The sequence below is a fragment of the Malania oleifera genome, chromosome 2 (genome assembly GCF_029873635.1).
Source record: "Malania oleifera isolate guangnan ecotype guangnan chromosome 2, ASM2987363v1, whole genome shotgun sequence".
NCBI lineage: Eukaryota > Viridiplantae > Streptophyta > Magnoliopsida > Santalales > Ximeniaceae > Malania > Malania oleifera.
This window is the reverse complement of record NC_080418.1, coordinates 55,618,617-55,643,004: the sequence shown is the minus strand read 5'-3', so window position 1 is coordinate 55,643,004 and position 24,388 is coordinate 55,618,617. Positions and strand designations below refer to the sequence as shown.

Here is a 24,388-nt window from a genome sequence, read left to right as displayed (position 1 = left end):
TGGGATATGATGTGTTTATTGTATGCAAATATTTAATCTATAGAGAACACCATATTTGTTTTAAATATTTGTACACTTGATTAATTAGGGGAACTGAGACTGTTTAGAAAGACCCTAGGTTGCGAAATACTATTATTATCTAATTTAACCTAGGAAGAAATTTTAAAATCTCCAATTCACCCCCCCCCCCTCTTGGGATCACAACAATTACATCAACAGGAAATAATAGGAGAAATTGATCTTAATATTGAAATTAGTCCTTGCACATTTAAGGTACCATTTCCAGTATTAAAGATCATGCGCTCATTCAAAATTTTGTTGAGAAGACCTTGGATTCATACAGTTGGGGTAATACCATCATCCCTTCATCAAAAGTTAAAACTTGTATCAAGAGATCACCTAATTACCATTAAAGGTAAGAATGTATTGGAACTATCAAACCACAAATTATGACATGTATTGGAATTGACAATGCAAGTCCTTTTAACTTGGTGGAAATAATGTCTCCAGACAAAGAATTGCTCCCTGAACCAAAATTCAATGAAGTAAGTATGATGGCTGCAAAGCAAATGTTGAAACAAGAATATGAACATAGAAAGTGATTAGGAAAGCATTTACAAGGAGTCACAAGGCCAATCATATTGAAAGATCATTTAGATATCTTTGGACTGGGTTTCTATACAACCAAAAGCGATAAAGCAGAATCTTACTTCCATCACAAGGAAAGAAAAATGGCCAAAATTGAAGGAAGGGATCCCAATGAGTTAGGATTAGTAATCCCCTACATTCTCTAAATGTTTCTAGAACCCTCATCTATAATGCAAAAAAATTTGGAGACGATGCTAAATGAAGAGATCGAGTTAGTAGAATTTGTTAGCCTAAGTGGCTACATGATCCTAATTGTCGTATTTTGATGACAACAACTCATTAGTGATTCTTAGTTAAACTAATCTTTGCACATACTAAGTTGTGGTAGGTATAAGTGGTAAAATCACATAGATGCAAGTTCCAGTGAAAAGACCAAGCCAACATTCTCATAGGCAAAGATCAAGTGGACAATCAAATAGGAAAAGATCAAGAAGACACTCAATCGGAAGAGCTCAATCACATAGCAATGGAAGCTAATGTAGAAACATATGTAATGGGTAGTGTTTGAGGTAGTATTTGCTCTAACTCTTGTAGTTATGTTTCACACATATTTATTGAGTAAGAGTTGAGAAAATTGCATGTGCATACTAGTTCAAAAGAGTACATAGGATATCACTGAGTCATAAGTTTAGTGTTTATGTGTTTTCAAAGTCAAAACAAGAGTTTTATAAAAATATTCTTTACTCAAACTTATTTTTATATGAGACAGGTTTTAAATCATATTAGTGTTATAATCTTTTAAAGACTTAGTCCTAATTGGGTTTAAAACCTCATTTATGCACCATGCAAATTCCTCTCTAAAATTTTTAGAAACACCCTTTAGTATTTGGAGCATAACTTTTGCTAAAGAACTACAAAAAGGGTGATCTTGGTATCTATGGAAAGCTAATAAAAAATACCACAACTTTCATGTTGAAAATTTTCATAGATAAGATGGTTTATATAATGACAAACAGGGGCAAACTGTCGACGGTTTGACTAACTGCATCGACGATTTCAAGTAGAGAGCTAAACACTAAATCCTAAACCCTAAACCCTAAACACTAAATCGTAAACCCTAAACCGTAAACCGTAAACCCTAAACCCCAAATACTAAACACTAAACCCTAAACCTGAAATCCAAAACCCTAAACCCCAAACCCTAAACACTAAACCCTAAACCCCAAAACCTAAACCCTAAAACCTAAACGCCAAAACCCTAAACACTAAGCCTAAAACCCTAAACCCTAAACACTAAACCCTAAACCCTAAACCCTAAACCCTTAACCCTAACCCCAAAGCTTAAAACCAAAACACCTAAACCCAAAACCCTAAACCCTAAACCCTAAATGCTAAACCCTAAACCCTTAACACTGAACCCTAAACCCTAACGCCTAAACCGTAAAACCTAAACCTAAACCTTAAAACCCTAAAACATAAAACGCTAAACCCTAAACCCTAAAACCCCAAACCCTAAACCTTAAAAGCTAAACCCTAAACACTATACCCTAACCCCAAACTCAAAACCCTAAACCCTAAGCCCAAAATCCCAAACCCTAGACCCTAAAAACCCTAAAACCTGAATCCTAAACCCGAAAACATAAACCCTAAAACCTAAACACATAAACCCTAAACCCTAAACCTTAAAACCAAAACCATAAACCCTATACATTAAACCCTAAACCCTAACCCTAAACCATAAACCCTAAAACCTAAACCCTCAAACCCTAAACCATAAAGCCTACCCCCTATAACCTAACCAAAACCATAAACCCTATACCCTAAAAACCCTAAACCCTAACTCCAAACCCTAACCCCAAACCCTAAACCATAAACCCTAAACCCTATAACCCTAAATCATAAATTCTAAGCCCCAAGCCCTAAACCCTAAGCCCTAAGCCCAAAACCATAAACCTTGAACCCTAAACCCTAAACACTAAACCCCAAACCCTAAACCCTAACCCCAAACCCTAAAACCAAAACACCTAAACCCTAAACCCTAAGCCCTAAACCCTAAACCGTAAATGTTAAACCCTAAACCCTAAACACTAAACCCTAAAACCATAAACCCTCTACCTTAAACCCTAAATCCAAAACCCTAAACACTAAACCCGAAAGTCAAAAACCTAAACCTAAAACATAAACACCTAAACCCAAAACACAAAACCCAATCCCAAAACCGAAAGAATTAAACCCAAAACACTAAACCCTAACCCTAAACCCTAAATTCTAAACCCTAAACCCAAAACCCTAGACCCTAAAAACCATCAAACTTAAACCCTAAGCCCTAAAACCTAAACCCTAACACAAAAAAACCTAAACCCCCATAAACCATAAACACTATACCTTAAACCCTGACCCAAACCCTTAAATCCTACACCCAAAACCCCAAAATACTAAACTCTAAACACTAAACCCTAAGCCCTAAACCCTAAACCCTAAACCTTAAACCCGAAATCCAAAATCATAAACCGTAAACCCTAAACCCTAAATATTAAACACTAATAATAAGCTTTAAACCATAAACCCTAAACCCTAAATTCAACCCTAAACCCTAAAAACTAAACCCTAAAATCGAAACACCAAAACCCTAGAACATAAACCCTATACCCTAAGCCCTAAACCCAAAACCCAAAACGCTAACCCTAAAGCTAAACCCTAAACCCTAAAACACTAAACCCTAAACCTTGAAACCCTAAACCCTGAAATCCTAAACCCTAAACCCTAAACCCTAAATCCAAAACCCTAAACCCTAAACCCTAAACCCTAACCCTAAACCCTAACTCTAAACCATAAACCCTAAACCGTAAAATCCTAAAACTATAAACCCTAAACACTAAAGACCAAACTCTAAACCCTAACTTTAAACCATAAACCATAAACCCTAAACCTGAAACCCAAAACCCAAAACATTAAACCCTAAACCCTAACCCTAAAGCTAAACCCTAAACCCTCAAACCCTAAACCCTAAAACACTAAACCCTAAACCCTAAAACCCTAAACCCTAAACCCTAAACCCTAAACACTAAACCCTAAACCCTAAACCCTAAACCCTTACTCAAAACCATAAACCCCAAACTCTAAAACCTAAACCCTACACCCTAAAAACCCTAAACCCTAAACCCAAAAACCTAAAGACCTAAACACCAAACCCTAAAATCTGAACCCTAAACCCTAGACCCTGAACTCTAAACCCGAAATGCAAAACACTAAACATTAAACCGTAAACCAAAAACCCTAAACCGTAAACCCTAAAACCCTAAACCCTAAACCCGAAAAACTAAATCCTAAAACCTAAACCCTAAAACTTAAACACCTAGACCCAAAACCCAAAACCCAAACCCTAAACCCTAAACCCTAAACCCTAAACCCTAAACCCTAAACACTAAACCCAAAACCCTAACCCTAAACCCTAAACCTAAAACTCTAAACCCTAAACCCTAAAGCATAAACCCTAAACACTAGACCCTAAAAACCATAAACCCTAAACCCTAACCCCTAACCCAAACCCCTAACACAAAAACCTAAATCTAAAACCCTAAACCATAAATCGTATAACCCTAAACCCAAAACCCTAAGCCCTAAACCCTAACCCCAAACCCTAACTATAAACCCTAAACCTAAACCCAAAACCATAAACCCTAAACCCTAAAACCCTAAACCCTAAACCCTAATCCCTAAACCCTAAACAGTACACCCTAAAAACTATGCCCTAAACCCAAAATCTTAAACCCTAAACCCAAAACCCTAAACCCAAAACCCCAAACCCTAAACCCTAAACACTAACCCCTAAATACTAAACGTTAAACCCTAAAGGCTAAACCCAAAACCCTAAAAACTAAACCCTAAACCCTAACCCTAAACTCCAAACCCTAAACCCTAAATCATAAAACCTAAACACTAAGGAAATTGTCGATGATTTGGGGAAACCATTGATGGTTTGTATCGAGTTTTGAACCCCAACAGCCATAAAATGGCTAGTTTTCAAAGTAAACAAATATTTTATTTACCCAACGACCATGTAACGGCTAGTAGCCCAATTTGCCTATAAATACAAGTCCAAAGACTTGTTTAAAGAGGATCTTAGTGATTAACATTTAGTGATTATCATTCTCAAGCATAGTACATTTTAGTTCATCATTTTTGTGCTCAATCTCTTTCTTGCTCTCTAATCTTGTGTTAATTCATTACTTAAAAGATTTGTGTGAGGTTTTATTGTATTACATATCTACTCATTCAAGGAGCTCTGTTTGTAAGGCAAATTGACTGTAATTATAATGTCAGATTGGGTGAAGAGTATTATAGAAGGTATAATGAAATTGGTAGAATTATAGACCCATTTATTGGCAATATTTTTTTTGTGACTGTGGTGTAGAAATGTATCTTGAGACACGTGTGTATTTAGGTGCGAAATCGGAGTGACACGACTCATAGTTAAAGTGATTGTGTGTTATTTTTATAATTGAAGGTAACTGAGAGTTTTTTTGTGATTTGTATACTATGTGTTGATGATATATTGGTTTTTTTTAACAATGTTGTGGTCTTTTCAATGGAAGAAAGCAACTATTGTTATGAAATATTGACATGAAGAATTTTGGTGATTACTCTTTTGTTTTAGGTATATGTGACGACCTGATTTTTATACCATTTTATAGTAATAATAATAATAATCAATCATTATATGTCAACTAACTCTGATACCATATATTACACATAACCCGACCTTAAGTGGGGTACGGGGTATTCAGTCCATCTAAACATACTATCTATGCAGCGGATTACATACAATGTCTGAGACCAATATACAATACCATTCAAAATGCTATACAATACCAGAGTGCTAATACGTCTACACACACACACACACACACACACACACATATACCCCCCAAAAATTTATAAAATAGTCTAAGGGTTGCACAAAACACATCCCCTAGCTCCAACGCTTACCCTGAATACTAGGGGTACTACGGTCTCCTCTACCTCGGAGCTCTCTCTACTGGCCTCTCTTGGTTTCTTGAAATGTTTAAATTCTAGGTGAGACACCTCTCAGTAAGAAGGAATAAATTATTGATAGTGTGTGGCACATGAGTTTAGTTATATCATAATACACTCATTTAAATGATTATATCATCCAAGAAAAAAATACAGATATGTACTCATAATCATATAGATATAAAACATAGTTTCATAAGCTTTGATATCATTTTTCATATTCATATTCATAAGCTCTCATTTCTCACAATGATATACATATACTTTCATATTTCATTTTATATTCATACTCTTTTATTTCTCTTATCATATACATACCCTTTCATTTCTCATATTCATATTCATTCTCTAGCCCATGAGTATCCACCAGCATATTGCACAATGTGTCTATAACTCATGGTTGTTCATTTCTCATATCATTTCTCATTTTCATAATTGAGCTAATGAGTGTCCACTAGCATAAAGCACAACTCGTCTGTAACTCATGGCTATTCATTTCACTTTTCACTTTTCATAAACATTTTCTAACTCATAAGCATCCTCCAGTATGTAATACACGCCGCTTTTTTGGTCATGGCTGCATATTATCGCGTTTGTAATGAGAAACCAACCTGAGGATATTCACATCGTCATGTATTCACTTTGCATGACCAGGTTGTGTGGCCCAAAGGCTGGACCTAACAGCGGTTGGCCTGCCCGATTAAATCAAAATAGGGAATGCGTTTGTAGTACGATTAGCCTACCCAATCCTGGTCTGGACCCCAGGGGGTAACACAACCCTTCATAGGCCCAATCGACTATCTCGCCACACTCTGTACTAGACGTGTGGTTGCACTAATCACAAATACTGGCAACGGTACCATGCTCTGTATACTATGGTCCATCAGGGTTCTCATTTCCACATATATGTGTTCATATTTCATCATTCCTATATAATTCTCATCATTTCTATATAATTCTCATTTCATCATTTCTATGTAAAACATCTCTGTCTTTATCACGTATCATCATTTCTATAAAAACACTTCGGTATATATCACATATCACCATTTCAGTATAAAACATATTAATATTTCTCATATCATCATTTCAGTATAAAACATATCAGTATATCTCATGTTATCATATATGTATAAAAACATATTTGCATATCTTATAACTTCCTTACTGTATAAAATCATATATAAGTTTCTCATATCTTCATATCTGTATAAAACATGTCAACTTATCTCATATTATCATATCCATACAACAACGTATTCATATATCTCATAACATCATTTCTATATATATATGTATATATCTCATTTCATCACATTCCCAGTATAAAAGCAGTTATTTCACATTCCTCATGCCACACAATTTTTTAACTAATAATCACAATATAACAATTACAGGAAAAATATCAATATCATAGTTTTCAAAACTATATACCATATGCTTATTTTCTCATACTTTAATCAACCAATCAATTTCCCAAAATATCTGTTATAATTTATTCCCCTTACCTGCTTACTGAGATAATTCCTGCGAAGATCCTAAAACCCAAGCCCGCGGCGTTTTAGAGCTCAAAACCTTAAAATCACATTTCGCCAGTTCAATTAACTTGACCCCAGATTTACAATTATCTTAATATTCAAAGGTTCACACGCTTTCATTAACTGGTTAAATTCTAAAAGTGCGGGTTTGATCCACTTCCCATATTTAAATTTAATTTTTAACATATTTAAAAACACCAATATGATCAAATTCCCGAAATTTAATCTAATTCCAAAATATTCCTAAAAAATCTATTTAATCAAATCCCTGCAGTTTTTCTTAATTCCAAAAAATTCCCCAAAAATCTAATATAATCCAATCTTATAGTTTAATTTTATCCTAAGAATATTTCCAAAAATTTAATATTACCTAATCTTATAGTTTAATTTAATCCCCGAAATATTTCCAAAAATCTAATATAATTAAATACTCTAATTTAATAATCACATATTATAATTTAACCTATTGAATTTTTAAAATGACTGACATAATTTGTACTCCTCGCCTTAACCTTGGAGTGGTACCTAGGATCTCCAAATGCATACCCGACTCTAGGAAGAGCCGGCAGCCACCCACATAGCAGCCCCGTCCCAAACATATTACATACCCTCACTTATGGCGGAGGAATACCGTGGTTATATATGCACTGTCTCAGGAGCTCACAATATCACAAACCTCTCCTAAAGACTAACCACACATGATTACTCTAATTAACAAAAACATTACATACCTACCTAACCAACTCTGCAACTATTCCTCAGAACAAATGTGGATATTTTCAGCGTATTTCTGTCTCTAATTCCCAAGAAACTTCCTCAACTGTGTGATTTCGCTACAGCACTTTCACTAACAGTATCTCCTTGGTACGCAGTTTTTTTTACCTTTTGGTCTAAACTCTGAACGGGTATCTCCTCATATGCCAAAGCATCCCCAATCTCCAAAGATTCGTAACTAATCACATGTGACGGATCTGGCACGTATCTTCTCAACATAGATACGTGGAACACATCGTGGATCCTAGAGAGTGCTGGGGGTAGTGCAATCCACTGGATCTACTCGCTCAAGTACATCGAATAGCCCTATATACCTCGGGATCAACTTGCCCTTATTCCTGAACCTTATAACTCCCTTCATAGGAGCGATCCTTAGGAATATCTTACCCCCCACCTCGAATTCCAATTCTTGACGGTGCACATCCGCGTAACTCTTCTGAAGACTCTGAGCTGATTTAATTCTATCCCTGATCAATCTAACCTTCTCAGATGCCTGCTGCACAATTTCGGGTCCCAATATCTATCGTTCACTGACCTCATCCCAATACAAGACCAACACCTCCGACCATACTATGCTTTGAATGGTGCCATTTCGATACTAGCTTGAAAGCTATTATTATAGGCGAACTCCACCAATGATAGGAACCACATCCAACTACCGCCGAAGTCTAACAAACAAGTTCATAACATATCCTCTAAGATCTATATCGTCCTCTTTGACTGTCCATTAGTCTAGGGGTGGAACGCAGTAGTGAAAGTAAGCTTCGTCCCCAGTGCTTCTTATAAGCTCTTCTAGAACCGAGAAGTGAATCTTGGGTCTCGATCTAAAACAACTGACACCGGTACCTTGTGCATTATGACTATCTCCTGCATGTATAGGTATGCTAGCCTACTCAAGGAGTAGCTAACCTTCATCGGTATAAAGTGAGTAGATTTAGTCAACGGGTCAACAATTACTGAAATTGCATTCTGCTCGTGAAATGCTGGTGGTAACCCGGTGATAAAGTACATGGAGATGTGCTCCCATTTCCACTCTGGAATGCTCAATGGCTGCAACGGCCCTGCCGGCCTCTAATGTTTAGCCTTTACCTATTGACATGTCATACATTGCTCCACAAATAGAGCAATCTCCATTTTTATGCCACTCCACCGAAAGGATTTGCGCAAATTCTGATACATCATCGTGCTACCCAGATGTACCGTATACAAAGAACGATGCGCCTCCTCCAGAATAGTCCTCTTTATCTCCTCGTCATTTAAAACACACAGCTTGGTTCCAAACCTCAATACACCACCATTGGAGATACTAAAACTTGCAGCCAGCCCCTGCTGTACTTTTTCCACAGTCTCCACTAACTCCACATCATTTGCCTACGCGGCTTTAATCCTCTCAAACAATGTCGGCTGGATCACCAAGTTAGCAATGAAAACCTGGTGATTTTCGTCCACCAATTCCACGCCAAGACCCTCCAGGTCCCTCCTGGTATGATGCTGATCTACCACTGCGAATACTAACACATGCTCTAACTTCCGACTCAACGAATCAGCTACCACGTTAACCTTTCTTGGATGATAACTGATGGTGCAATCGTAGTCCTTGATCAATTCAAGTCACCTCCTCTATCTCATGTTCAACTCCTTCTATATGAAGAAGTACTTGAGGCCCTTGTGGTCTGTGAAAATCTCACGCTGTTCACCGTACAAGTAGTGTCTCCAAATCTTCAATGTGTACACTACTCCCGCTAACTACAGGTCATACGTAAGGTAATTCTTCTCCTACTCCTTGAGTTTTTGAGAAGCCTAAGAAATTACTTTCCCCTATTGCATCAGCACACATCCCAAACCCTTCAGAGATGCGTCGCTATAAATCACAAAACCACCATCCCTAGATGGGATGGTCAAAACTAGAGCAGTGACCAATCGATGTTTCAACTCCTGAAAACTCTGCTTACAATCATCAGTCCAAAAAAATTTCACGTCCTTCCTCGTTAACCGTTTCAGAAGGCCAAACAACTTAGAGAATCCCTCCACAAACTGACATAATACCTTGTCAGTCCAAGGAAACTTTGAACTTCCTACATGCTCTTCGGTTTCACCCAGTCAACCACTACTTCAATCTTACCTGGATCAACTGAGATACCACCTCCCGACATGATAGAGCCTAGAAATGCAACCTGGTTCAACCAAAACTCCCAATTCTTCAGCTTAGTATACAACCTCTTTTCCTGCAGTATCTAAAGCACCAACCTCAGATGGTTTCCATGCCCTTCCGAACTCCTAGAGTATATCAGAATATCATCAATGAATATTACTACGAAGTGGTCCAGGTATTCATGGAAAACCCTGTTCATTAGGTCCATAAATACCGCAAGAGTGTTAGTTAACCCAAATGGCATGACCAGAAACTTGAAGTGACCATATTTAGTTTGGAAAGCAGTCTTCACAACATCCTTAGTCTTAACTTTCACTTGATGATACCCTAACCGTAGATCGATCTTCGAAAAGACCTATGTTCCCTACAAATGGTCAAACAGATCATCTATACGAGGCAACGGGTATCTGTCCTTCACTGTTACCTTGTTAATCTCATGGTAATCAATGCACATTCTCATTGACCCATACTTCTTCTTCACGAACAATACTAGAGCTCTCAAAGGTGAAACGTTGGGTATGATAAAGCCCTTATCCAGTAGTTCCTGCAACTGCTCCTTTAACTCTTTAAGTTCAGCTGGATCCATCCAATATGAAGCTTTAGAAATCAGTGCATTGCCTGGCAGCAATTCAATAGCGAACTCCACCTCATGATCAGGAGGTAAACTAGGTAAGTCTTCCGGGAATACATCCGAAAATTCATTAACCACTCAAATATCTTCGAGCTTTAGATCATCCCAAGGTGGTTCCTTCACATAAGTTAGGTGCCCCTAACACCCGTCCAAGAGTAACCTTCTTGCCTACATTGCCGACAGAATATGTGGCGTCGAATGCACACATGATCCTACAAACTCATACTCATATTCCTTAAGAGGTCTGAACACCTCCACTTTCCTATGATAGTCAATCACAACAAAACTAAAGGATAACCAATCCATCCCCAGTATGACATCAAACCCAAACATATCATATACTACCAAATTCACTAGTAGCGACCTTCCCTGAATTACCACTGGGCAGTTCCCTAACATCTTCCTAAAGATCACCATACTCCCAAACAGTGTAGCCACAGATAACCCCTCATCCATCACTTGGGTTTCAACCCCACATAGTTTCACAAAGTTTGTAGATATAAAGGAGTGGGTTGCTTCTGAATGAAATAAGATAACGACTTTATTTGAAAGCAGTAACATGGTACCTGTCACCATGTTGTCAGCGTGCTCTGCATCAGCGGGAGTAAGCGAATACACTCTCGCCTAAGCTGTGTTTCCCTGAAAGTCTCCTCGGGGCACCTGATTCTTTCCCCGGTTCTGACTCGGTGTAGGGGTATCATCCATCTCCGTACGACAATCTTAGGACTTGTGGCCTGATTTTCCACAGTGGTAACAGTCACCCACAAATGATCTCATGCGAGATGGATCTCCCCAAGGACCCCGTAGTTCCGCATTCTAGCGATTTCTCATACCATAGTTCCTCTTCTTTCACTGCCCTTGTCAAGAACCAGTCTAAGAACCAGAAGGCACTGGCCTTTTCTTCTGTTCCTACACCACCTCATCCTCCTGGAGACTAACCTCAACCACTACGGCTTTATCTACCAGAGGAGGGAACTCCTGAATTTGCAGCATTCCCACCAGCCTACGGATATCCTTCCTTAGACCCTTCTTGAACTCCTAAGTCTTCTCATACTCGTTCAATATCAGACACAGTGCAAAACGAGGTAGCTCAATATATCTAGCTTCGTATCTCTGCACTGTCAGGGTCCCCTAGGTCAGACTCGTGAATTCGTCTGCCTTTGCATCACGAATGGAAGTTGAGAAGTACCTCTCGAAGAATACCTCCTTAAAACAACCCCACGTCATCCCTAATGGGTCGATCCTCTACTCCTTCAGTAGACTCACCGCCTTCTACCATATCTCAGCTTCTCTTGCCAGCTGAAACGTAGCATAATGAACTTTCTGCTCATTGGAGTAGTGCAGAACTTTCAATATCTTTTCTATCTTCTGCACCCAGTTCTCCGCTACAATCGGGTTGGATCCTCCAGCAAATGTTGGAGGATGCATGTGGGTGAACTTCTCAATGGTGCAACCCAGAACTGTAAGCAGATGCTCCCGTCCCCCAATGCTTCACCCAATCTCTCACATAACTTGCCTAGTAAAACCTCGAGGCACAAGAGGTGACCTATCACTCGAAGTCCCCTTCGAGTTACTATACAAGTTGCTATCCTTGGGCTCCATTCTGAAAATAGGATAGGAATAGATTAGCATTCCTCTATCATATCACAATTAACACAATCATTACAGAATAATAATGTTAACTTCTAAACTTGCGGGTCCAGGTATGCCCCACCGCACAAACACGAAATTATCAATGGTTTGTCGTGGTTTTATTGAAATCGTCATTCTAGGAAAAACACAGAACACCGTCATTGAATCCATGTCTAGTTACGAAACAACCCTCAACCTATTCTACCCATTCCCTACATTCCTATACTCTGGTATGTTCATATAATCACGCCTAACCAAGTCTACAAGACCTAACAACCTGGTTAGCTCTTATACCAAGTTGTCACGCCCCGTACCCGGCAATGTGACCCAAAGTGTGATTTAGTAACCTAACCTATCCCTGTATCATAGAACCATCCATGATACAATACAAAATGAGGGTCCGACCCCATAGGGTTCATATATACCCTATACACAATCACATACACAGTATACGCAACGGAATTATTCAACCTATTACATTCAATATATACCATACCAAAGTCTATACAATACTAGAAGGAACCACAATATAACCCCAGGTGTCTACATAACCCAAAATGACTCCCCGACCACAGTTCACTACTTACACAAGTACTTATACAATGCTAAACAACAACCATGCTCCTAACTCGCTTGAACGCTAGTTTCAACTACTTGAAGGACCAGAAATGCATTTTTATGATTGGGATGAGACGCTTCTGAGTAAAGGAGAATCAGGTTATATCAGGGTGTGGGCACATGAGTGTTATTTCAATAGTAAAACATAACATTTCACAATTCCAATATTTTCACAACACAAGTCCAGTATACTCACAACACAAATCAATCAATCTATCCAGTGTCGTCACACTCTTTGGCCTAAGCCGGCCGCATGATACGACACCCCCAATAACCTAGCATAGCATAAGCCTCCACAGCATCGAACTAGCGCGAATATGGTGACTCACACCCTTCGGTGATAAACCAGAATAATAGGTGGTGTAACGTCCCGAACCCTTAAACCCAGGTCCGGCATGTTATACAAAAAAATCCCTGATAATCCATAATCCATAATATATGCAGTGGAAAACATAACCATAATCTCCATATAACATAATACCAGAGTTTACTAATTCTAACTATCAACCATAATAAATTAATCATTCACCTGTATTCAAATATATACATGTCTCCAAAACATTATCCACTAATACCAGTATGTTTCACAACCATCATATCTTATAAAAAAATAAAACATAAAATATGCATATCAAAATTAACATAAAAATATACCCTTTTTCTTATATCTTCCAAAAGTGTTATAAAATCTCGAGCTCTCAAAGCTTGATCCTGAGAAATCCTGAAAAAGATGAATTCATATTCGGGTGAGACACATCTCAGTAAGGGAAGAAACCATATATTAAAACAGTGTGTGGCCAACATGAGTTTATATATGACATATTATTTAACATTTGAAAATCGTTAACATAATTTTTGAAATCATTCCCTGAACCTAATCAATCACATGCAAATGTTTAACCCACGAGATTACCCGAGGATAGGAGTGATTACCCGCCTATACAAGCAGCACCCCTCTGCTCTGATACCTAGACAACCCAAAGGTCGCAGTTAACGTACCAAGGCACTCACCTTACTCAGTAAGCCCTCAAGTGATAGATTAATCTCGTACTCACGCATTCAACAATAGTTTATCGGCAAAGGCCCTAAGGATAGGGAATTCTACCCGCCCATACAAGTAGATTCTCTCTGCCCTAGCACGTTATGCAGTTACTGCCACATCTGAAGCTATTAGTGCACTCATCTTACTCAGCAAGCCCTCAGGCAAAAGGTACGCCGTGCCCAATCGTAACATGTTCTACGTACATACATACTTCTAATATCATAATACATCATTCTTTCTATCATTATTTAATCATACACATCTGTTCATATTCATGACTTAACATTGCATTGTATTTCATTTTAAGTGTCTATTTCCCATTTTACATTGTTCACATTTCACATTTCATTTCCATTTCATTAATTTCCCTTTTCATTTCATTTCATTTCATACCCAGCATCTTTCAACTGTTTTATCCAGCATTTTTTAGCTGTCATACATTTACCCAGCCACTTTCAGCTGTGACACATTTACCCAGCCACTTTTAGCTGTTTCACATTTACCTAGCCACTTTTAGCTGTTACACATTTACCCAGCCACTTTTAGCTGTTTTACCCAGCATATTTCAGCTGTTTACCCAGCATTTTTCAGCTATTTACATGGTTGCATTAACACACACAGGCAACATTGTCCATGTCATATTTTATTTTCATTGCTTTACTTACTTAGTCTGCATCTTGTACATTTAACATATATTTGCACAGATTCTCATGCCACACAATTTAACAGTAAAATTCATACACTGCCTGTAAAATAAGTCAACCAATATTTAATGTTTATAGACTAAAAATACCTTTCATTTCTTACTTAATTATCCTAAAAATATTCCCCACTTTTATCAGTTCATTTTCGCATATACATATCTAATAAACAGTCCTAAACTCGGAAAAAAATATAATTTAAACAGTTGGCATTTTACCCATACTAAAACATATACACGTACATATAACACAATTTATTTTTCCATTAAATTCATAAAAATTCTGATTTAATATATATTTTTCCCCTTACCTGGTTTCTTAAACTACGCCAACAGGGACTCCGAAAAATACCTGCAGCGCTCACCCGGACCCTGAATCAAAAATTCCTAACTCCAATAAATTATTCATGAATAAAATATTATTTAAATATTTCCTAAGGCCATAATTCCTGAATAAATAAATATACCCTTAAATTTAGCCAAATTACCAAATTTTCCAAATCCCACTCTTACTTTGGAGTAGGGCCTAGAAAACCCCAATTGAAAAATTACCTACGTCAAAATGATGACAACGATGATTAGGACCCCGTGCTGGTGTCTGATTGTCAATTCAAAAGCAGATTTAACCAGAAATTGAGAAATTTGGGAAAAATTACCTTTCTCCAGGAGTAGTGCCTAAGTCGTTCTTATGAAAAATCTACTCCAGTAGAAATGTTGATGGCGGAGCTGGAATTCCAACGGCACCTTCCGTTTCCTGATCCATTGCAAACTCACTGAGTAATTGAGAGAAGGACAGAAGCGGAGACGGAGGAGTGGCTGCGTGTACTGAACGCAGGAAAGTTTGCAGGGGGGGCGTGCCTGACATCTTCTCTTTCTTCTTCCTTCTTCTTTCACTTTACATATATATATATATATATATATATATATATTATAATAACTTACTTATAGATATCATTTTAATTATTATTATTATTTTTTTAAATCCAATGTAAAAATATTTAATTTAATAACTAAGTATTTAATTCTTTAATTTATCTTAATTTAATTTAATTTCTTTAATTTAAATTTTTTTTTCTTTTCCCATGCCATTCCTTTTCTTTATTTATCTGTTATTTTATTTATATTTTTTTTCTAAATTATTTTAATCCTTTTAAATTTTTTGGTCTTTACAGGTGGTATTTCACACGCTCAGCAAAAGTCGAACCTCTCACCCTACAGTATCATTCCGACTCGACTCAATATCCCAACCTACTGTATTATTCCGACTCGGCATCAATATTTCAGCCTATGGTATTAGTCCGACCCTGCATCAATATCTCAGCCTATGGTATTATTCTGACTCGGCTCAATTCTTAGCCTACAGTATTATTCTAACTTGGCATTTTCACAAAACCTAGAACATTTTGGAACTCCTGTTCCTATATCTCATTTCAACATTTCACAACTCAACTCATTTAAATACACAAGCTCATGCCAGACTTATTTGGGTAAATAAATAATCACATCATATTTACTTCGAGAGTACAGTTTAACATAAATAGAGGTACATTCATCTTTATACTATAATCTATTCATATATGTAATTTTCCAACAGAAACTGAGATGATAACTGAAACCCCAATTTTCCCAAAAACAGTAGCCCAAGAATCCCTTCATTTCACCTAATAAATTTTCGCAAATAAGTATTCAAAACATCCACATCATGTAAACCACAGTTTTACCAAATCAGATTTCATAAATAAATAATATAAACAAAATCCTCTTACCTTTCCTCGAAAATCGAAACACAGACTAAATGGCTCCAAAAGTGCGAACCAAGTTCCCAAAACCTAAAAACCAAAGAACAATTCTTCACTACAATCACATTTGCTACAGATATACCGAATCGAAAACAAACTTAGACTCTTACCTCGATTTCGGAATAAAACCTAGAAATCCTCAAAATGAAGATCTGGTCCGTTATAACCGTAGAGGTTCTCCTCCTGATCCACGTAGTAACGTTGGATCATTGATTCAGGTAACAGATGGACCAAGATCTTAGAGAGAGAGAGAGAGAGAGAGAGAGGATTTTTAGTTTCTTAGCAAAGAAGCAAACCAAATGATATTTATAGACCCCTTGACCGAGTCAGCCTCGTCGACGAATTGGAGAACTCGTCAACGAGTAGAAGAAGGGCATTCGTCGACGACAGAGTTGGCCTCGTCGACCAGCTTGAGATTCCAAAATTCTAGAAATCTCTCAATATCCTCTCATCGATGATCCTCTGAATCTCGTTGACGAGCCACAGAAGAGACTTCGTCGACGAGAGAAGAAGCCTCATCGATGAGCCCTGTTGTTTTCTCATTTTTAATTTCCCTTCCCTTTTCACATTTATTTAATATAGATTTCTCGGGTCGGGTTCTTACAGTGCAAATGAATCAGCATGAACTCCTTTAATGGCTTCTCACTTTGGACTAAGTTCATAAGGTGGCATGTAGTCTTGCTATCTTTTGAATGCTAACGAAATGTCCCACAAATTGATGCTAAATCTACAAAAGTTCCAATTGACCCTTGGATTCAATGATTATACCAAGATTGACCATGCTATTTTAGCGTTGTTGCAAAGGATTTACATATATTGGCATCTGATGCTCCTCATAGATGTATTAGAATTTTAATCATATCCAAATTATCCACTAGATATATGGTATCATTGTATTTATTGAAACACAGCTTGAACTTTGAAGGTAAAGGAATGTCCATTGCTTCCCCAAGTATCGCCTCCATCCTCCTCTAGAAAACCAAAAACTACTTCATCGGAACCATTCCCCTTCATGGCAAAGCACCAATATAAGGCAACCATGCCAACAAGGGATACTTCTTTTGGCCCAAAAGTGGAAAACAAACTATTACCACTAAAATTTATTGGACAAATCCAGAACCTTGATTTTTTGAAAAAAAAAAAAATATTTGTAATTTGGAGGATCTGAGTTGTAATTCAAGGGATCTTTGATGCTTAAGTGAATAACAAAAGAGGTAAGAACAAAATGGCTACAGTGCAAATATGTGCCCTCCCCCCTACATTTCCTAAGAATCCCTTTTATATGTGAGACCCTTAGCATTCAATGTTAGGGACCTTTAATTCTTGGAATTTACATTATTTTAAAGGGTCATGTCCATTCATTCCCTCTATAATTAAATCTTAAGTTAGGTCTTTTAAAATCAAGATTTCTTATATACATACATACGTAAATTTACACATGCTTAGAATCAAGGTGAAATGTTCCTATCTAATGAGTGAAAGTTCAATTGTCTACGCTAATATAATATATAATATGAGCAAAAGATACTGACTTCTCCTTAGGATTGACAAAAAGATATTAACCTTCCCCTAAGATTTCAAAAATTCTACCAACTTTTCTTAAAATGTACGAAAAAGACACAAACATCATCTAACATAAATCTTTTGAATGGTGTAAATGTCTCAAAAATTAAATACTAAGAAAAGTTTATGGAATATTTGAAATCTCAAGAAAAGTCAAAAAATTGTGATATCTCAAAAGTTCTTACCTTTTATCAAATCTAAAAAAAAAAAAAAAATTTGATGCCTTTTTTAATATTTTTTTAAAAAAAATACGCCCAACACTTCGTCACTAAAATCATATATAAAGTCGTGTCTTATATCTAATATAGTATTTTTACCATTAAAATTTATTTAATCATTCTGGTAAAAAATGAAATTAGCATAAGAAAAGAATAAGGAATTGAGTTTACATAAAAATGCCCCCATGCAGGATCGAACTACAGACCTTCAGTTTACAAGACTGACGCTCTACCACTGAGCTATAGGGGCGACGGCAGCTGTACGCGGGCATAGTTTAAAAATATATAACTTTTGTGCTTGACCATAAAAGAACGTTCATATGATTTCAAATCCTTCTTTTAAAAATAAACCCAAAATCATTGATACATTTGCGACATCAGTATTGGGCCGGGCCCTGTCTCCGAGTACACCTATACTTTTCTTCTTTTTTTCTTTTCTTTTATTGGGCATAATTTTCTAATCTCCGTTGATCTTTATCCCATCCAAAGTTCATTCAGGCCAGTTTAATATTAAAGAAGAAAAATAAAATATAAAAAAATTTACTATTAAAAAATAAAAAATATATTAGATCAATGAACAAAAAAGTAATTTTACACATCACTAACATTTGATTTTTCTTCATTTTGATTCATATTCAAATAAATTTAATTTTTAGTAATTTTTTACATAAAAATTACTTTTTTTATTTTCTTTTTTTTTCTCTAAATAAAATTCTTGATCCAAAGGGAGCTTACAACCATTTAAAAAATTTTTAAAAATTAAAGAAAAGGAAGAAAATCTTATAGTAACATATCTTTTTTATATTTATTTATTTGAAAATTGAGAATAAAAATAAAATATATAGTAAATCAATGACTAAATTTAACTTTATATATTATTAATATTTTTAATTTTAAAAACTTTTAAGGCCATTTGGAATAAGAATTTTGTTAAGGAAAACAACAAAACAACATCAACAATAAGCCTTAAGTCCCAATAGATGCGGTCAGCTACATGAACTATTTTCCGTCAATTCATTCGATCGAGAGTATTTTCCTCTATTACATTAAGGGCTACTAAATCCTACCTCACTACCCTATCCCAAGTTATTTATAGGTCTATCCCTATTCCTTTCCATGCTAAAAGCAATAACTAACTCACTCTTCGTAGGTGCTCTGTGTAGGAGGAAATGATAACAAAATAAGAAGGAGATCATTTCTATTACATTATCTCTCCATATTAAATGCTATTAAACATTTTGATCAAATATAATTAAAATTAAGAAACATTCAATATAGTGATGAGTAAAATCAAATTTTTATTCATTGATTTAGTGTGTGTGTATATATATATATATATATATATATATATATATATTATTTTCCTTCTTAATTTCCTTCATAATCGATATGAAAAAGTAATTTTATTTTTTTTTATATTTTCCTTCCATCTTCTTAATGTTTTCTAAGTTCTAAACAAGGTCTAAATTTCTTCTTTTCCTACTCATCAAATTTTCATTCATCAATTTAGTATATATATATTTTTTTTTTCTTTCTTAATTTCCTTGATAATCAATATGAAAAAGTAATTTTTTTTTTTTTTTACATTTTCCTTTCCTCTTCTTAATGTTTTCTAAGTTCTAAATAAGGTCTAAACTTCTTCTTTCCCCCAAGAAAAAGTTTTTACCATTATCGTGTCTTAGAATTGTACACTCACTTTAACAAAGACGTAAAATAGTTAATGTTCTTGTTTATTTTCTTCTGAGATGATTGAAATGATACTAAGATAGTGTTTGGCAACATATTTTTGGACTTGAATTTAAATTTGTGTGCATTTTAAAGAAAATTAATTATGGGCACATTGCATTGCACATGGGTTATATTTTATATGTAACATATAATAATTAATATATTTTTTTGGATAAGAAGAATCAAACTACTCTTCATAAATTATCTAATATTTTTGTTAACACAATAAAATGCAAATTCCAACTATTGATAATAATAATTTAAGCTATAAAATAACATTATACAACTCTATGATTAATCATTATATATTTTCATTGTAATTAGCCAGATTTTTGTAAGGTTATAAAAAATTTCACAAAGTAAAGTTGATTTACGCATAACTTGATTAATTTTTAAACAAATTATCAGTCACTATTACACGCTTAATATCGAAAAAGCAATATTATCATTACAAACATGAACTTGGTCCTAAGAAAAAAATATAACTAATGCAATAAGAAAAAAGAAAAAGAAAAATAAAAAGATAAAGAAAAAAGCCCTTTCGTATTCTCATCCTTGATTTGTTGTGTTGGAGTCACGAGATGCATGAGCTGTGATCCGCAAGTTGGAGACACGTCTGCAGCTGTAAATCCGCGACCATTAATTGTGAAAGAACAAAATTCCTCAATTTTGATTTATTGTGATTTATTACCAGCTATCTATAAATAAAGGAGTTGTTGAGAGATAGATAGAACAGAGAGGAAGAAGAGAGTGTAAAGGAGTGAGGAAGAGAGAAGAGAGGCCCGAGAGATTGTATTTTCTTTCCTGGTGGTTTAGTGAATTGTGGTGTGCTTCATAGATGTAGGTTGATCTTGACCAAACCACGTAAATTTCTCGTGGCTCTCAATTTTTGGTGCTTGTCTATTGCTCACAGGGTCCTAACAAGTGGCATCAGAGCCAGCTTCGGAGCAGAAAGGCCAGATTAGAGATTTTCACCGAAAACAGAGTTGTGTCTAGTGGCTCGAAATTGAATTTTGAGGCTAATATCACGTTCATGTCGCCGAGATGAAGTCAATTGTAGAGACCTAAACCCGTAATAAGTAGGGTTCATCGACAAAGGTGTCACGTTCGTTGATGAGGTCCCTTCAGTGTTTCATCGACGAAACTCAAAGCATCGTCGATGAAGGAATATCGAGCGAGCCAAAGAAATTTCTGGGCGGGGCTCATCGACGAAGGTATGGCTTTGTCGACGAACTTCGTGGCTGGCTCGTCGACAAAGGCGCCACCTCATCAACGAGTTTGATTCGGTCAAACGCCCTATAAATATCGCTTTGAGTTGCTTAAAAGCTAAGATATCCCAAAAGCTCTCTCTCTCTCTCTCTCTCTCTCTCTCTCTCTCTCTCTCTCTCTCTCTCTCTCTCTCTCTCTCTCTATGATCCTTCGAAGTTTGTCATCCGTTTCTACAATCGAAGGTATCTGAGTGAATCAGGAGAGGAAACTCTACAAATATAACGGATCAGATCGTTGTTTTGAAGATTTTTTGGTTTTTCCAAAAATCGAGGTAAGGATCTAATTTTGATTTTTATTAGATAGTTGTATGGTAGTCGAGATTGTAGAGAAGTAATATTCTGTGGTTTTTACGTTTCGGGGATCTAGGGTTGTTATTTTGGACCGTTCCGTACATGTTTCTATCTTTGGGTTTAAGGTAAAGGGAATTTTTTTACAACAGTTCCTTTTGTAAAACAAAACCGCTAAAAAGTTTGTTATGTTGATATGTATAATATGACTGCTTATTTACTAAATTTCATCGGGTAAAAATGTCGATTTTGCGGTAAAAATGAGGATTTTGGCGTATGATCTCCAAACTTTACAAAACTTCTTTATTTGCATTACTATGTATATAGGAGATGCTTGAATCCCTTATTTCTCCGTTAAATGATGTTTATTGTATTATGTACTATATAGTAGGTTTTTGATCAAACCAAGTGTGACGTATGAATTAAAATGGTATGTGGGAATCTTTTATACTATATATGTGAACTATGGGAACAGGAGTTTCATTTTGTTGTACTGAAAAGGTGGAAAACAGGTGTCGGTTATATACCATGCTATATACATAAAAAGGGTAAACCGATATGGTGTGTGCCGGTTTATACCCATTGTGATTATATGAGTTTGTGAAAATAATGGAATTGCACAGATTTTTATGTTTTGTTACAAATTGTATATATGATAAATGGAATCACAGCTTGCTACCAAAGGAGTTGAAAGATACTTCAATAAAAGAAGTTGAAAAAAACTTCAGTGATGGGGTTGAAAAATACTCTAAACTTTCATATGCACGGTTCCGATGCTAGCAGTATAGTGCAACCACACATGAGGATCAGTGTGGGTACATAGATAGTCGGCTTGCAGGAGTATTAAACCACTGGTGAAATAATGGACCAGATGGGGGTAGTTGGACTATATATATTAGATACTTGACGGTGCCTGCACGAACAGGGCATTGTCAGAGATATCAGTGCATAACCCGTGTCACGGGGTATGATGTAGGACAGGAAAGGTCGACCTATGTCCTACGATTCAACCCTCACACAAGCACATACACTTAAACACTTTAATTTAAGAATTTAATTATCCAAACATAAACACAATAAATCATGTTTTATTTCACATGTTCAAGGATTTTGAAAAGGTGTATGACTTGTCCAGCAATTAAGTCCCGATTGGTTCTTTCACAAAGGAATCAAGTTATATACTGAAAAGTTGTTATTTCAAAGATTCAAGAATAAAAGTTCTATGTTAGAAAACTAATATTCATACAATTGATTTTAACTAGCAAGTACCAATATTGTAATCTATGGATCAAATAGGCTATTCAAAGATGTGATTTTAATCTACTAGCAAGGGTTCACAAAATATAAAAAAGATTCAAACACAAGTATTGAAGTTACCAAGATATTGGTTTAGATGACTTGACATTGTTCCACACGTAGTTAGGTCATACCGTTGGTCCTTTGTACAAGCTTTGAATCACAAGATGAACACAGCAATGAAGTGTAGATGATGATCGTCGTGTGGGTGTACGAAGATGCTGGCCGTGTGGTGTTGATGGGGGCCATGAGAATATTAGATGGAGGAGGGGTTGATGGAGTCGTTGGATAGTTTAGTGGTCTCTCACCACATGATCTCCAAAGAGAACGCCATAGCCTCACACTACTCACTCACAAGGAGAGGAACAAGCTTTACAAGCTCAAGCAAAGAGATGCTTCTTCAATATTCAACTTCCACTTCTGTTCTTACAATAAGAAAGCTATTTATAGGCATAGCCTAGGAGACAAAGCTTTAAACACTCAACAACTCTCAATAATTTTCAACAACAACTCTCAATAACTCTCAACAAATTTCAACAACTATTAATCTAACACAATTAATACTTACTAAAAAACAAGGAACTCCAACTTATAAGCACACAAGTCAAGCTTAGTTGTCTTGCATGATTACAATTCAAATTTGAAATTTAAACACATTCCAAAAGGAAGGCCAAAACCGTGTGGGACCCATTAGAGCCATGTGGGGGCCACATGGGTTTTGAGTTGGACTTTGCTTCAATACTTCACTTGGGTCTTCAAGCATGGTCTTCAAGCACCTAGTAATCTTGAAATAATATATACACGAAAAATATAAATTAACACAATAGCAAAGTCTTCACATAAAAAAATCTTCCATCAAAGAAGTAGATGATCTTCAATTAATCCCATGTGTTCCTGCAAAATAGATATAAACAATAGTGGACATCTGGAGGTCGTCCACGTATCACCATGTCAGCAAAGGAGTGGAGATCGGGAGGTCGTCCATGTGTCATCATATCAGTAAAAGGGATACATAAGGCATGTTGATCCCTATCAGGGTAAATAGGCAAAATATGTCATACCAAGCTGGTCATTGTTCTAATATTTGTATGCATGATTTAAATACTAGGATGTGCAAATAAATCTCACATGTTAAAGTATTGTAAAAATGCTTTATATGTATCGGTTTTAACTAAAGTATGCATATGTGGTCACACACTGATTGTAATATCTTCTTCCTTACTGATAAGTGTCCCACCCCATTATACAACCTTTGTTTTCGGGTCCATATGAATGTCGGTCCTAGTTGCTTAAGGGACTTGGAGAATTGTTTTTGGTTATAGCATACGTAAGTGTACTATATGTGTATTGAACCTAGTTGGAGTATCTTTTGGGGTTGTAATAATAGGTTATGTTCTAAGTCTGGATAAATGTATTTGAGGATACAATAGTAAACTCAGCTATATGTCTAATAGAAATCCCGATCAATGTTTATGTTTTTCCACAACATTTGCATTCCAGTTATGTATGAGTTACACCT

At 36.1% G+C, this 24,388-nt stretch overlaps 1 non-coding gene across 1 annotated transcript; it reads right to left on the bottom strand.

The window, feature by feature from the left end:
* Positions 1-18,467: 18,467 nt before the first annotated feature.
* TRNAT-UGU (transfer RNA threonine (anticodon UGU)) lies at positions 18,468-18,539 on the bottom strand. The gene has a single exon. It is a non-coding gene; the product is annotated as a tRNA-Thr (tRNA).
* Between the last annotated feature and the right edge of the window lie 5,849 nt (positions 18,540-24,388).